This window comes from Anas platyrhynchos, chromosome 1, assembly GCF_047663525.1.
Source record: "Anas platyrhynchos isolate ZD024472 breed Pekin duck chromosome 1, IASCAAS_PekinDuck_T2T, whole genome shotgun sequence".
In the NCBI taxonomy this organism is placed as follows: Eukaryota; Metazoa; Chordata; class Aves; order Anseriformes; family Anatidae; genus Anas; species Anas platyrhynchos.
In genome coordinates this window covers 160002630-160019279 of record NC_092587.1, presented here as the reverse complement: position 1 = coordinate 160019279, position 16650 = coordinate 160002630, and positions in this window count along the sequence as shown.

Genomic DNA, 16650 nt, shown 5'->3' with positions numbered 1-16650 from the left:
TGGTTCATTATGGTTGAAGGAAAAAGATAAAGTAGTTCATTTAAATGAAAATTGTTATCTATCTAAGAGTTATCTATGATAAGCTTTTATTACAGGATGGGTGTGAGATCTTCTGCATCCATCTGTGTCTGAATCACTAACAAAAAGCACTGGGTGTGCCAGAACAGACCTGTCCAAGAAGATTAAAATTTAGGCTGAAGGAATGAGGTATTTTTTTTCCCCCAAGTTTATTGGAGGTTGTTTGTGTGATAATGCAGATGAGACAGGCAAAGTATATGCAAGAAGGATTTGCAGTGCCTGGCTGCAGTTGGAAAGTGAACAGCTGGGGAATTCACGATTCTTCACTGGAACATGCAGGGAGACCTGTAGGAAGGGGCCTGCTAACTTGCAGGTTTTAGGGACTTCCCTGACAAATAGTCTGTGATTCATTACTCCCATGTCTCTTCTCCCATAGCATCTTTATCTGTTTTACTCTGTACTCTTTTGTTCCTCTTCTTGTCTCCTCCTATTGCTTTTGTGTCTTTGGTGTTCTCTCTTCTTTCACTTTTATTTTTCTTTTCTTTTTTTTTTTCTTTTTTTTTTTCTTTTTTTTTTTTTTAACACTGAGCTTATAACTTAATATTTCCCCATTTACCTCTACTTTGTACTACTTATAAGTTTGTGTTTTAAGCTCTTCCCCAGACCTGACTTGTCCACTTAGATTTTAAACTTTAGCCAATAAACATGTTTAACTGCAATAAAAACTGATTGAAAGGGTTACCTGTATTTAGGTTAAACACATAAAAATAAATGGAGCCATTCACATGCCTGCGCACTCTCTCAAAAGTAATAATAATAATAATGTGTACAGTTTGGTATCAACGTGTTTTCTTTAATTTGCTACCTTCTTTACTAAGTCAGTAAGAGGAGGGCATTTTGTACTAGTTGTTCCCATTGTATTGCAGAGATAACAAAGTACCAACATGATCAGAACAATGTGGCTGATAATAAAATTTCATATTCATTTACTGTTCTGGAAATGAAAATATGCATTCTTTCTCATTTTGTAATGTGGAATGTTTCACTGAACTTATTTACAATATAAATCCAACAGTTATTCCATCAGTAAATGTTAGTGATTTTGTAGAAACAGGGAGTGGAGAAAGCAAAGTGAGAGATGGATAAAATTTCTTAAACAGATTTTGTAATGCAGAAAACGTTCAATTAGATTTACTGTCACGGAATTTCTTAAGAACTATTTTGAAAAGTATGTCTAAAATCACAGCTAAGAAAAACAAGATTCATTAAAATATCAGTGGGTACTTGGAAAAAACTGTTTTAGTTCTCCCCTTGTCAAATTGAAGGGTTAAACACATACAATCACCTCATCCTTCTCTCTCACTCTCAGGCTGTTCTCCTCCCTTCTTTTTTCAGTATTCCTACAAAAACTAGTATTCAGCTCCACATTCAGGCATTCAAATCTCAGAGTTTGCACTTAAGTGTTTACATAAAATCCACATCTAAGTTCTCACAAAGTCAAGGGCCCAGCACATTCATACAAGTAGGAACAAATTTTTAATTTGTCCCAGGTTAAACATCTATATTTGGAGATATATTTTCATATTCTCATATGTGAATATATCTTATTTATCTTATTGACTTGGTTCAATTACCAGAACACAAATATTTAGTGATTCTTAAGATGGGGTGGGACAACTGGCTTGATCTCCAATTGTTAGTCTGATAGCTTGGGGCAAAAGAGAAGAGGTCCTATGTAATAATTGTAAGCATCCTTGTCTGGATGCTTTTGATAGGGCATTTCCAACAGTACTATACATACAAGCTGAACAGCTGCATTGAACTTCCAGCTTACATGTAAGCATTATGCTCTAGACAGATATATTTAGATTCTGAGTATCACTGAAGATGTTGAAAAGGCTAGGTCATACTGTCCTTGTTATGACTGCAGACACAGCTTCCAATATCCTAATTTCTGCTTGCTGAGTAGGCCGGTATTTAATTTAGTTATAAATTAATTAATGTGTAAGGATTGTAGCTTTGTGTACAGTTACGCTTTTTAACAATGTAGCTATTTTTTTCTGAATTTTCTGTTTTTCTACATGAATTTTGTTTGTCCTTTGTACTATATTTAGTAAAACAGGACTTACTCAGAAACTTGACAGATCACCTTTTTACTTTGGAAGGTATTCTTTTGTCGTTGTTGTTGTTTGTTTGTTTGTTTTGTTTTATTTTTCTCAGAATCCTGGTTGACAGTCATCTGTTTTTTTTTTTGTCTAAGAGTCCACTACATAAAACTGGAAGACCTCAGTCATGCTTTCTGATATTGGTTTATCAATACATTGATACATTTGTTATGGATTAAATGATTGAAAACATTTGATAGGGATGCTAGAAAGAACAGCCAAAACCTATTCAAAATGTTCAGAGAAGTAAAGATGCAAATACAGTCTGATGTATATAGCTTATTTTGGACATTTGCATTTCTATTTCTATGTTTCCAAGACCACATATTTACATTCTTTTTTTTTTTAATTTATTTATTGTTATTATTACTATTTTACTTCAGATTCCATACTTCATAATGTATTTTATTCTGTATTTGCTTGATTGTTTTTCTGTTATTTGATTTATTTTAACTTCATATAATTCACCATAATAGTTGCAGTAGTAATAGTAATTAAAAGTAAACAAAAGATTCCTACTTGAATTTGGAGGAAATGAAAAGAAGTATATTTATTTTCACACCTATTCCCCTAAAAGTTTAGCTGAAGTCTTTGACCTATGTTCAAACAGTTTGTACTGTGTGTCACTGAACAAGGAAAAATATGGTTAGGGTATGCTCAATATACTAAAAGTTCTTAGAGTTATTTTCAAAAAATATTACAGACAATGGTTGACAAGCTGGTTGGTTTGACAAGCTGATTATAGTTAGAAGAAGTTCTGAATCTGAACCTAAATATTTCTTCTCCTAATCATGGCGATGTTACTGTCAGTGTCATGATGAACTTTCAAGTAGATATTATTGCTGTTCACTGACTGTCCTGAAAGACAACTGTAATGGAATAGAAAAGTTGCTTTTATTAGTTTTGATGGTTTAGACAGGTTCTTTTTTATTATTATTATTATTATTTTTATTCCTTTCAAGAAAGGGAATTTGAAAGTGAAATTACGTCTTTTTTTTTTTTTTTTTTTTTTTTTTTTTTTTTTTTTTTTTTACCCAGTAAGACTTTGCTTTTTGCTGGTTTATTGTAATCAAGGTACTTCTTCCAGTAATGAAAGATATCATCACTATACATGATCTATACACTTCAAACATTATCAAGATAGTTCAGTTAGACTGCTTTTGTTCAAGTAAAAGGAATTGAAGTTTCTGGAGCAAGGAACTGTCTTGGTTACAGACTCTTCAGCACAATCTACATCATGTGTGTAAAGAATGCACATGTACTACCTCTCCCATAATTGGTCATCTAGTGACCCTCATTGCTTATGGATTTTTTAAATTTTTTTGCATTAATTTCTCTTTCATCTGCAGTTAAAATTGCTCTACACACATTTCTTTTCACTCCAACAGCATATTTCAGACTCAAAAGCTTATAACCAAAAGAGGCGGGGCAAGTTAAGAAAAAAATAATAACAAGGAAGCATCACTCAACATTTACAGGTAGTGACAATTCAGATGGAAATTTTATCTTCATTATATGTGTTTTTCACTAAAAATATCAGACTCAGTGAAAGATTACCCCCTAATCACTTTCCAGTAGTCTGTGTAATATGCAGTTAGAGAATTTGCTTGCTTTAGACACCTTTTCATCATGTGTTTCATAGCACTGAAGCCTCTTATTAAAATACAAAATTTTCTCCACTTTCAACGTGTTTGTACACCAAAATATGTTTTATTGAAATAACTGTTTCTAGGAACTTAGTGAAAATATATGCAACCTATTGACTTTTCATGAGCATTCCTGAAGCATTTTTTATTCATTTTTTTTGTCTTTAATTTTGGGGAAATGGACAAACACAGCTTGTTTTTAGCTCTGCTTTTGGGATTATAGGTCTGTAAAAGATTTTTGTTTTGTATTTTTTTTTAATTATTTTTTTTTTTTTCTATGTATCAGTGAAAACGTAACCATTTTGTCTTTGGCTTTAGTGCTTTCATATAATGGAGTTGTGATTTAATAATATTTTGCCCATCACTACCATCAGTGTTACTCAATGATATGATATCAAGGGAAACTGCTAAAAATAATGATTTTTTTATTCATGTAGGTATGAATATACTCATTCTCATCAGTGAGAAATATTTCCTGCATATTTAAAACAAAATACCTTATTTTGACAATTTATTCATATTCTTTTCCTGGTTATTTTCTTTTCTCTTTAACAACTCTGTCCATTTCACATTTCATGTGTGTTTGCTTTCTCTTCTGGGCTGTTTGATTTGTCTTTTACCCCAGTTACTCCTAGCTCCATTTTGTTACTGTTAAAACAGCTTCTTTTGCACATGTAATATTTTTGAAGTTTCATTTTTGTTTTTATTTTTTCTTTTTGTTTTTCTTATCATCAATGGTGAAAAATTGCTCACTTGCAGGTGCTGATAATAGTAAATATGTAGAGGTTTCCTTTGGCTACCTACAGACACTGAATTTTTTGTATGAAACATTCCATAGAAAACAGAATACAGAGCCCAGAATGGTCAGGACTGCACTTCTCTTTACTTTAGATTCCATAAATACTATGCAAATAGAGTGAATTCCTGCTGTAAATTAAATAAATGCAGTCTTCATGCTAGTCAGTTCTTATCATTATTATTCATAGATATGTGATTCCCAAAACAGAGATTTGATGAACCAGTTAGCCTGTTGGCTAATGCACAAACATATATTTTAACTGTTTTGAGCTGCTTGAGAAATTGCCAATGCCAATGCCATTTGTTGACACCAGAGCTGTTCATGGAAATAGCAAGTTTGAAGAAAGCCCTGATAGGTAGGGCTTTAATTTGAGCTGCAGAAAGTCCAAAGATAAATCTTAGTCCCATTAATATTTTATTACTTATACAAAGTGGAAAACTCCCAGCAGAAGCTTTGGGAGGGCCTAACCACCTTTTAGCTTCTTGATGAAGGAAACAGATGGTAGTATATACAAAAGAAGCATGGTGGATGTATACCTGCATTTAGAATACCACACTGCTGCTCTCTCAATTCTGCCCAAGTCAGGCTGGGGAGAGAATCAAAAAAGTTTAAGTGTGAGAAATGGATTGAGATAAAGACAGTTTACTAAGTAAAGTAAGCTTCTTTTTATATACTTCATCTATGCACAAGGTAAACTTTGTATTTTCTCTGGAGAATCTTTATTTACATACATTTCATTTAAATATGAACAAAAGAACTGTAAAGAATAAAATCATCCAAGATTTTGGATCTGCTTCTCTTCAGCTTATGCATACTTAAGTGTTTTGGCTATATCTAACAGCAGTGGTGCCAAATAGTCATGTAACCTGTAGCTATTCTATATTCATAGCATATAGAAACATCTCCCAAAAGAAAACATTTATTTTGATGTGGAGGTTTTGCAAAGTGTAAAAATTCATCTTAGTGATGGTAATATTGTTGGGTTATTTAAATAAATAAAACAACCCATATAGAAAATTCTGGAAATGTGAATAGGATATATCCTGTTTTTATCAAACGCTTTTTTTTTTTTTTTTTTTTTTTTTTTTCCCTTAGAACTATTGAATGTTTTACCCTGAGTTATTATCTTCCTTGATCAGGAGGAAATAGCAGACCAGAGATTGGAAACAAATATTTTGAGAAGTTTGGTCCACAGGCAACCCAGCAATAGAGTTAGCTACTTAGATCAAAAATATCATTAAAACTTTAGTCTTTTACAGTACTGGTGCTTAGAGACATTTGATTTTGTGTGTGTGTGTGTGTGTGTGTGTGTGTTTTGTTGTCACTCGTGTTTTTTAGTGCTTTGTTGTTGTTATTGTTTTTTGTTTTTTGGTTGGTTTTTTTTTTTACTTTTTTTACTTCTCTGTCAAGAACAGAGGGAGTACTTGTAATGTCATTATTTATTATAAGATAGAAACAGCTGTATATATTCAGTCTGTATGATCTAGTAAACTTTGAAATTTGCATTCTTATCTCTACAGTTTATTTAGGCATACCAGCTTCTAAATGGAATATTTCTGATAGTTAGATTCTTACTCTGAACTGGTGACATTTCAAGTGCAATTATCTCCATTGGGAAAATAAAGGTTAATAAATTTGTGAAAGTATCATATTAAAAAACACCTACCATTTCATCATTGCATGTCATGTGTTGTGCAAAAGGTAGAAGTAACACGACTGATACCTTCTAGTATATGTAGCCTAAATATACAGGGAACATAGTCTGCAGACTGAAGTTAAATGTGTTATCTTTTTTCCTGGTTTTCTGTTTCTTTGCATATATATGTGACTTTACTCACATATACACATAATTAAAAAACAAACAAACAAAAAAAAAAAAAACAGAAAAATAAATATTTACCTCTTTAATGACTCCTCTCAGCTAGGAATATACAAATAATATATCCTACTGACCAAAATTCAAACACATTCCCTCTCTCTTGTGTATTTTTTAATAATTCTCTTTTTGCTGTTTTGATCTTTGATACTTCCTTTATTTATTTATTTATTTTCCCAGTCTTAGAGTTGTAGTTTGGAAATAAAGTAATTAAAAAGGAATCAAGTTAAATAGTAAATGATCTCTTGAGGGTTTTTGTTTGTTTGTTTGTTTAAGTGTGAATTTAGTAAGGGAAAAAAAATATTTGTGTGCATGTGTGTGTATATGTATCAGTGTTATGAAATATTCTTTTTTTTTTTTTTTTCAAAGATAATATTTTAACACCGCTGTCAAGAAGAAACAAAAACATAAAAAAAAATATATATATAAAAATGGAAGCACAAGTTGCTGTTATAAAACATAATTCTTTTAATTCCAGGCTTATTTTTAGTGTCCCCTAGAGTGCCATTCTCCCAGCACTACTGGTTTCTCTTATATTCTAGTGCTTTCTGTTGACCATGTGAGCATGGTCATCATCTATCATCTATAATCTGCCCCCGCTGTGTCAAGGAAATAAGCAGCACTGGTAAATAAATATTTTTTTTTACACATGAATGCCACCTAACTTTGATTTAAACAAAATAACAAAAAAATCCACATAGAATAGAACTTTCTGATACAGTTGTTCTAGCAGTATTTCTCATTTCTATTGTTATAATGGGAAAAAAAAAATAAAGTTTGGATAATGTGACACTAATATATATAATTTTATTATCAGTGTCTTGAACCCATGTTACAGAGAAAATGTATATGGAAAAATGGATATTAAGAAGAGGTTCCTAAGAACCTCTTCCTAATATCCAGCCTGAACATTCCATGATTCAGGTTCATGTCTGTCCACCAACTATTATTACTGGTCACCAGAGAAAAAAGATCAGCACCTGCCCCTCCAGTCCCCCTCATGAGCAAGCTACAGGCTGCCATGAGGCCTCCCCTCAGTCTCCTATTCTCTAGGCTGAGCAAGCCAAGTGACATTAGCCGCTCCCCATATGTCTCGCCCTCTAGATCCTTCATCATTTTGTAGCTCTCCTTTGGATGATTTCTAATAGCTTTATGTCTTTCTCATAGCGTGGCATCCAAAACTGCACACAGTACTTGAGTTGAGTATGCACCAGCGCAGCACAGAATCATAGAATCATTAAGGTTGGAAAAGACCTTCAAGATCATCAGGTCCAACCATCCCCCTACCACCAATATCACCCACTAAACCATGTCCCTAAGCACCACATCCAACCTTTCCTTAAACAACCCAGGGATGCTTATGCCACCAACTCCCTGGGCAAACTCTTCCAATGCCTGATCAATCTTTTTGAGAAGAAATGTCTTCTAATTTCCAACCTGAATCTCCTCTGGTGCAACTTAAGGCCATTCCCTTTAGTTCTATCACTAGTTATCTGCAAGAAGAGGCCCACCCCCAGCTCCCCACACCTTTCTTTCAAATAGTAATAGAGAAAAATAAGGTCTCCCCTGAGCCTCTTCTTCTCCAGACTAAGCAACCCCAGTTTCCTCAGGCACCCCTTGTTAGACTTGTAGAGTACAGCAAGTGGGTAAACTTCTTATAAAAGGAAATTAAGTTTGTTAAACAGGACCTATCCCTTGTGAACCCGTGTTGGCACCACTAATGATACTGTCCTTCAGATGTTTTTCAATAACTACCACAATCATCTTTTCCAGGTTTTACCAGCCGCTGAAGTGCAACAGACAGGCCTATAATTACCAGGGTATTCTTCCCTTCCCTTTTTGTTTGTTCATTTGTTTCCCTGGGAATACAGGTTTATGGAAAAATAATATTGTGCCACTATTTTACTGAAATAATAGCACACTGTTTTTATGGATAAGATTACATGGAATCCTTAAGAACTTATTTTTCCCTGTTGTGTTGAAGATCTGAAAAATGCAAAAGTTATCAAATGTTTTTTAAAAAAGAGGCTTGTTAATGAAAAACGATGAAAATACAGATTGTCTTAAGATCCCCTGAAGTTTTGTTGACTTAATATTTAAGAGCTTTTTGTATTAATCTGTGTCTGATACCATAGTAATTCTCTTCTGATTCTGTGGACAAATTGCTGCATAGATGTGACTTTGTGCAACAGTGAGTTCACATAATGATAACAGTATCACTTGAGGCTAAGGAAACAGGAAAGGAATATCCTTTGCCCCCAACCCGCAAAAAATAAAATAAAAATAAAATAAAAATAAAATAAAAATTCTTTGGCTCTTCATACATTTGTTGGAAAAGTTTGGTGCTATATAAATTCTGAGCTACTGTAATTAAACAGTAGTATATTCCCTTAATTTAGTTGAAACATATCTTGTACACTTGTACAGAGATATATAGTGCATTCACTTAGTAAAAATTGAAAAATCCTGGTGTAGCACTGCAATTAATTTTTCAAACAATATTTTCAGAACTGTTTGAAATTTGAAATTATTTTCTTGTTTGCTTTTTCAGCTTTTTTAAAAAAAAAAAAAAAAAAAAAAAAAACCACCATCAGAACCTTGGAGGAAAATTAGTTTAGCAAAACCTTAATTACCTGGGAATGGTATCAAGGCATAACACTTTTTTTTGTCCTTAAGTAATTGGAGACTGTATATCATTAGCCAAGCTATTTTTTTTTATTTTATTTATTTATTTTTTTTTTTTTTGGAGTAGCTGGGTATTACCACACAGAACAATAGTGTGATGTGTGTATTTTAAAAGTACCTCTGATCTTCAAAGACTGTGGATATGTTCAACTTGGTTTAGATCCATTTGAATTTTCTAGTACTAGTCTCTTTATGGTGTTATACAGTTAAAAATGAGTGGAAAGCACCAGATTTGAAAATAAAGTGTTTATTTTTACAGTTTTAGTGATAGTGATTGTCGTGGTTTAACCCAGCAGGCAGCTAAACACCACCCCTCCTCCCCAGTTGGATAGGAGAGAGAAAAGTCCTTGGCTATAAGCACTGCTCAGCAACAGCTAAAACATCATGTGTTATCAGCATTATTCTCTTCCTAAAAAGAAAACACAGCACTGCACCAGCTCCTAAAAAGAAAATTAACCCTATCCTGGCTGAAACCAGGACAGTCATTTTGCTCTAAAATAGAAATTTGTGTATTTAATCCAATAAGAGGGAATATCAACACAACTTATTTAATCATATCTTACTTTCAATTATATAATTCATTTCCTTGATACTGTAAATAAGACTATACAAACAGTTAGAATGTTAGATGTGATATGAAGGCATAACATAAGGAAAGCATGGCCTGGGAAAGGAACATTTCACATGACTTGAATCCCTTAAAATTAAACACTTAGATTTAATTAGTTGTATAGGAACCCTCTGAAGACAATATAAGACAACTTCAGTGTGCAATTTATCATTTTCTGTAGCAACTATATAAAACAGATGGACACTCTCTTCTTTTTCATTTCCTTCCTTTTTCCTTTACTAGAAGGAAACCCAAGCATTTACCTTAGTCTAGATATAAACTGCATATATCTGAAGTTAGAGAAGAAGGATTTCTCCTTGGTGCATTGTGCATTCACCACGTACTGGCTATGTTCCTAGACAGAAGTAGGCTTTCAAATAGACGTTAGTCATAACTATTTTATTTTTCTTTTTAATGGGAAAATAAAAAAGCTCTTCTAAAAGAACTGCAGAGTATTATTGATAGATTATAACTGGTTAAAAGAAGAAGATATTAGAACGTTGTCTTAAAAAAAAAAAAAAAACTATATCTGAGCTAGTCATCATGAATCCTTTTTATGATCAATGAAGAGAAACAGCTACATTTGTGTTTATTTTAGCATAATTTTAGATGTCCATGGTAGGATGAGCTGAGTGTAGACATGTACACTCAGACAGACAAATTTAATACGGGCTACAATATTCATTAACACATGCACAGGGTGGAAAGGACAGAAGAAAGATATACAATGAATACCTATGTAATGCTATGTGGAAATGGGAAGCCTTTAGATCTTGGTTCAAAAATCACAGACAGCAGGGGATACACAGATGGGATTTTCAACTGTAGGATTTAGATCAAATTTTTCATGTATCTATACCTTTTGCAAAGCTATTGTGTTGTCAATTTAACCTTATTTATGAAAAAGATATGTAAAGCATTATTTGTCTCGGCCTTGCTTTTAGCAAGAAAGGTTGCCAGAGAGAGGAGAGAGGGACATACTATTCAAATGTATTTCGGTGTTTCCTTTTGTTATGCAGATTTACTCCACTGTTCCTGCAGAGTGGCTTTCAAAAAGCAAAAAAATACTAAATAGTATGAGAACGAATATGAGTATCAAATTTGTGTCTATTGCTGAAGCTGTTTCTGTGTGCCAGAAAACTTCTGAGTTCATTTTAGCTTGATGATGGTAAATGTTTTATTTTGATGAGGCAAAACTGTATAAGCTATGCTGTGTTTTATACTGATCCCCCCCTAAAATTAAGAGTTAACATATATGTCTATAATAGGCTGTTTCAACACTTTTTCTTATTCAAAACTAAATACTCAAAACCAATATGATTTTTATTTAACATATGTCTTTTCCACTTGTAAAACAAGATCTCCTTATGTTTTATTTATTAAACAGAAAGATTAAATATTAAGTCTAATCTTGTATGTGAATTAGTGGAAATTCAACAAACCAGAGACACTGATTAACATGAATATAAATGTTCCACATGAAAGACTTTTAATTTTTTTTATATAGAAAAAACATCCCAATTCACATGTATTGTAAGGGTTATAGATGCCAGAATGAATAGTAGTAATAATAATAATGAAATATAAAAAATAGCTTTCACGCTCAGTAAGCTCTTTGAGAGCAAATATTTTTATTACAATTTATTTTTCTGTTCAAAGATGATAACTTCTCTGAATTTTTGAACATTTGAACATTCCTGAAAAAAAAGATTACCACACATAGACCTCATGAATATATTCTAAATACTATTCTATGTGTTTAAAAGAGTTTCTAAATTAAAAATAAAAAGGTAAAGCAAAGCAAACAAGCAAGCAAACAAACACAAACAAACAAAACCCAAAAATGTAGGACCAAAGTCTTCTCACTTCAAGATTCGTGATCAAAAGTAGATCATTAAAGTAACAGAACATGTTAACTTGCATGCAAAGTTATTGGAAGATAAGGATTCAGTAGCTACCAAGTAATAGCACTGTACTTTGTGCTTGATACCTGGTAACGTGTACCTCATAAATGAATAATGGTCACAGAACTGGATCGTGAACTATTCTGTGATGATAGATAGAGCTTAACTGTTAATATCACAGAATCACAGAATTGTCTAGGTTGGAAGAGACCTCCAAGATCATCGAGTCCAACCTCTGACCTAACACTAACAAGTCCTCCACTAAACCATATCACTAAGCTCTACATCTAAACGTCTGTTAAAGACCTCCAGGGATGGTGACTCAACCACTTTCTTGGGCAGCCTATTCCAATGCCTACCAATCCTTTCTGTAAAGAAGTTCTTCCTAATATCCAACCTAAAACTCCCCGGCACAACTTTAGCCCGTTCCCCCTGGTCCTGTTTCCAGGAACGTGGGAGAATAGACCAATCCCCACATCGCTACAGGCCTCCTTTAAGGAGAGAGCGATAAGGTTGCCCCCGAGCCTCCTTTTCTCCAGGCTGAACAAAACCAGCTCCCTCAGCCACTCCTTGTAGGACTTGTTCTCCAGACCCCTCAATAGCTTCGTCACCCTCCTCTGGATTCACTCGAGCACCTCGATGTCCTTCTTGTAGTGAGGGGCCCAAAACTGAACACAGTACTCAAGGTGCAGCCTCACCAGAGCTGAGTACAGGGGGACAGTCACTTTCCTAGCCCTGCTGGCCACACTGCTTCTTTTACAAGTCAGGATGCTGTTGGCCTTCTTGGCCACCTGAGCACACTGCTGCCTCATATTCAGCCGACTATGCACCAATACTCCCAGGTCCTTCTCCGCCAGGCAGCTTTCCAACCACTCATCTCCCAGCCTGTAGCTCTGCTTGGGGTTATTGCACCCCAGGTGCAGGACCCGGCACTCGGCCTTGTTGAACTTCATGCAGTTGGCCTCAGCCTTTCCAGATCCTCCTGCAGAGCCTTCCTACCCTAGAGCAGATTGACACACACACCTAACTTTCTGTCATCTGCAAACTTACTGAGGGTGCACTCAATCCCCTCATCCAGATCAACAATAAAGATATTAAATAGGACTGGCCCCAGTACTAAGTCCTGGTGACGCTACTAGTGTCCTACCTCCAACTGGATTCACCACAACTCTTTGGGCCGAGCTATCCAGCCAGTTTTTAATCCAACCAAGCCTAGATGAAGGCACACAGTAGGAGAAAGATTTCACACATAAAGGCATGATCTGTGTCCTGCCATTTGTTTTTAGGGGTTTGATTCAATTCAATTTAGTATCTGCTCATGTGGTCAGGGCCAGAGACTCTTTTATTCTGTAAGTAATCCAACTATTAATTTCATTACTCAGTCCTGTAACTTTATTATAGGACAGTGCTATCTTTACAGAATCAAAAACTTAAATGAAAGAGAGTGACCAGTCCAAGTATAGAACTTAGATGGCTGCAATATAAGATTCAAATATGTATCTTGGTATATAAAATGGAAAGTAAACTTTATGTCCTTGTAAATGTTGGCTAATTTGGAGGAAAGAGCATACTTCAAAGGCAGAATTTCTCTGAAGGATCATATGGATTATACTGAATTGCTGCTGACAAGTTTCCACAAGGACTTCTTCGAAGGAGAAAAGAGAATCATCGATCATCAGGGTCCATCTATACAAAACTTCAGGAAAGAAATCCAGAAGTTTGTGTATGTATATATATATTATATGTATATATACACACACACATATATTAAATTATCTCAGGTTTCATAAAAACAAACAATCAAAAAAATTAGCTTTAGCACATTGTTAGGAGAAACTGCGTTAACTTGCAATTTCTCCTAGTAGGTGGGGGCTAATGTATCAATTTACGAGAAAAAATACAGGAAACAAAATAAATAAAATATTGATTGTTGTAATTATATGAGGGAAATAATGTGAGATTTCACAATCCTGATTATTATTTTTTTTCCCAAATTTGGAGGGTGTCGGTCTGAATGGCTAATATTTTGAAGTTTAATTAAATTAGATTTATTAAACTTGTTACCACTGCACTTTGAGATTTTATATTTGTGTCAGTCATTGAATTTCACAATAAATCATCACTTTAATGGTAACTGTCCAAGGCAGAATACTAAATTAGGTCTATCTATAGATAAATAGATATATAGATAGATACTTATTTTCATACATTTCTCTGTTTCAGTTTCTAAATACAGTGTTGAAACTTCAGGGTCAGATCTTATTCAGGTTTATGACTCTATTCATTATAGCTGGATAAAGACAAACAAATGAATCTCTGTTTCTTTCTGCTCTTTAATTGTTCACTGGAATAAAGCTGTCAAGCATATCCCAGAAACTGCATGGCATTTACCTTTAAAATCCATTCCCAGTATTTGGGAATGGATTTTTACAATCCATTATGCAGTCATGACATGTCTGATAACACCCAAATCATGACTGTTATTTTCAAGTATTATTTTCCTTATCAATATCTTTTGATTTCTGCAGATAATTTTCCCATTTTGTTAGTTTCTTCCTGACCAGCTGATATTTTCACAGACAGATTGTAAGATACTGCTGTGACCATGTTGTATTGTGGTCAGTGAAAAACAGGGTCAAGATTTTTCTCAATTACCTGATCTTTGAGCTCAAATATGCCTGCAGTAAAGCAGTACTTAAGCAGTAGCTTCAAGTAGGTAAGTAGCAGCTAAATCATCAGTTAACACCTCAGCTGGTTATAGCCTCATTTTATTCCCACAGAAGATATGAAGACATCAAATTCTTTTTCTTAAACTCGTATACTTTTTTTTCCCCTAATGATCTAGTGTCTATGTTTTCCTTAGAGACAAAATAATCACTTAATATTGAAGAAAAAAAATAATCACAATTTTAAGATTAAAAAAGAAAAACTACAGTCTGAACCTGAAAATATGAAAGAATACTTGTGTGTACAGAGAAATTATGACCAATTTTCCAAATTAAATTTACGTCCTTAATCTTTCATATAAAGGAAGGAAGTTATTTCTTCTCTTTTCAGTGTAAGTTACAGATGTAAGTTTCAGTTTCACAATTCAAGGTGTGAGCTATTGTCATCAGTTCCTTCAAACTTTCTTACTTTCTAGCCTAAAGACTAATTAATTTTTGAACTAGCAGAAATCCAACAGTAATCATCCCTACTCTCAGGGGAGTCAATAGGCAGATAATTACAACATTCATTTGACATCACAGTCTGAGGCTTAACTTTCTACTTTAATTCTAATTGAGATTAGAGACGCAAATACAGGCTGGGTGAAAAATGGACTGAGAGCAGCCCTGAGGAGAAGGACCTGGGAGTGTTAGTTGACAAGAAGCTTGATATGAGCCAGCATTGTGCACTTGGAACACAGAAAGCCAAAGTATCCTGGGCTGCATCAAAAGATGCATGGCTAGCAGGGCAAAGGAGGTGATTCTCCCCCTCTGTTTTGCTCTTGTGAGACCTCACCTAGAGTACTGTGTTCAGCTCTAGGGCCCATAGCAAAAGAAAGATATGGACATATTAAAACAAGTCCAGAGGATGGCCATGAAGATGATCAAAGGGCTGAAGCACTTCTCCTGCAAAGACAGTCTGAGGGAGTTGTGTTTTTTCAACCTGGAAAAGAGAAGGTTCCAGAGAAACCTCACTGAAGCCTTCCAGTCCCTAAAGAGGGCCTACAAAACTGAAGGTGAGGGACTCTTCATCAAGGAGTGTAGTGACAGGACAAGGAGTAATGTTTTTAAATTTTAAAAAGGTAGATTTAGATTAGATATTAGGAAGAAATTATTTACTATGAGGTTGGTTAGGCACTGGAACTGACTTCCAAGGGAAGTTGTGGGTGCCCCATCCTTGGAAATGTTTAAGGTCAGGCTGGATAGGACTTTAAGCAACCTGGTCTCATGGAAGGTACCCATACCCATGGCAGGGGGTTAGAGCTAAATGATCTTTAAGGTCCCTTCCAATTCAAACCATTTTAGGATTTTATAATTCTATTATTAGGACAAAGAAATCTTGCTGACTTTTGGCTTTTGTTGAATGTGAGATTGCCTCATTGACCAGTACATGAATGTCTACAAAAATTGTTATTTTCTTTACAGACCTAGAACCTACAGTCTCTTTTCAAATCTAAATGTTATTCTATGAATTACCTTAATTTTATTTTGTGATTCAGCTATGCACAAATAAACCTGGAGGGAAAAAGGAAGGAAGGAAATTAAAATTTTCTCTTTCTCTGTGAATTTCATTCACAGTGGATAAATCATTCATTTGTCTGACAGTCAACAGTCAATAACATAATTTGAACCATATAGGTAGACATTGAAAAAAATGTCCCTGTATCACACAGTCACAACCTCTTCTATCACACAATCTTGCATTAATAAAATCGTTTGGGTTAGGTTGGAAAGGATCTTAAAGATTCTTAATTAAATCAAATTAAAAAAAAAAAAAAAAAGACCTAATTCCATCCTGCCATAGGCAGGATGCCATGCACTAGATCAGGTTGCTCAAAGTCCTATCCAATCTGGCCTTGAAGAATTCCAGGGATGGGGCAACCAAAACTTTTCTGGGCAAAAGGTTAATACTTATCAATCACCAACTATTTTGCCCAGGACCAGAAATTCTTCATTTAGTGTATATGAGCAATGGACAACCTTTTCTGAATTTTTCAAGATACTGTCCAATCTTTGATGTCCTAATACCAACTAATTTCAGAAAACTATAAAAGCTATTAGGCAATGAATTAGTAAGATTCAAAATACTGCAAGAATAAGAATATATCTTTCCCTGTTTTACTAACATTCTCTCACTCCTTTTCTCTCTTTCTGCAGAGATATTTTGATCTTTTATCAATAACAGGAGCTTGGAACTTCCCTTGAAGGTTTTTACTCTCTTGCTGGAAACTATTGCACAGAA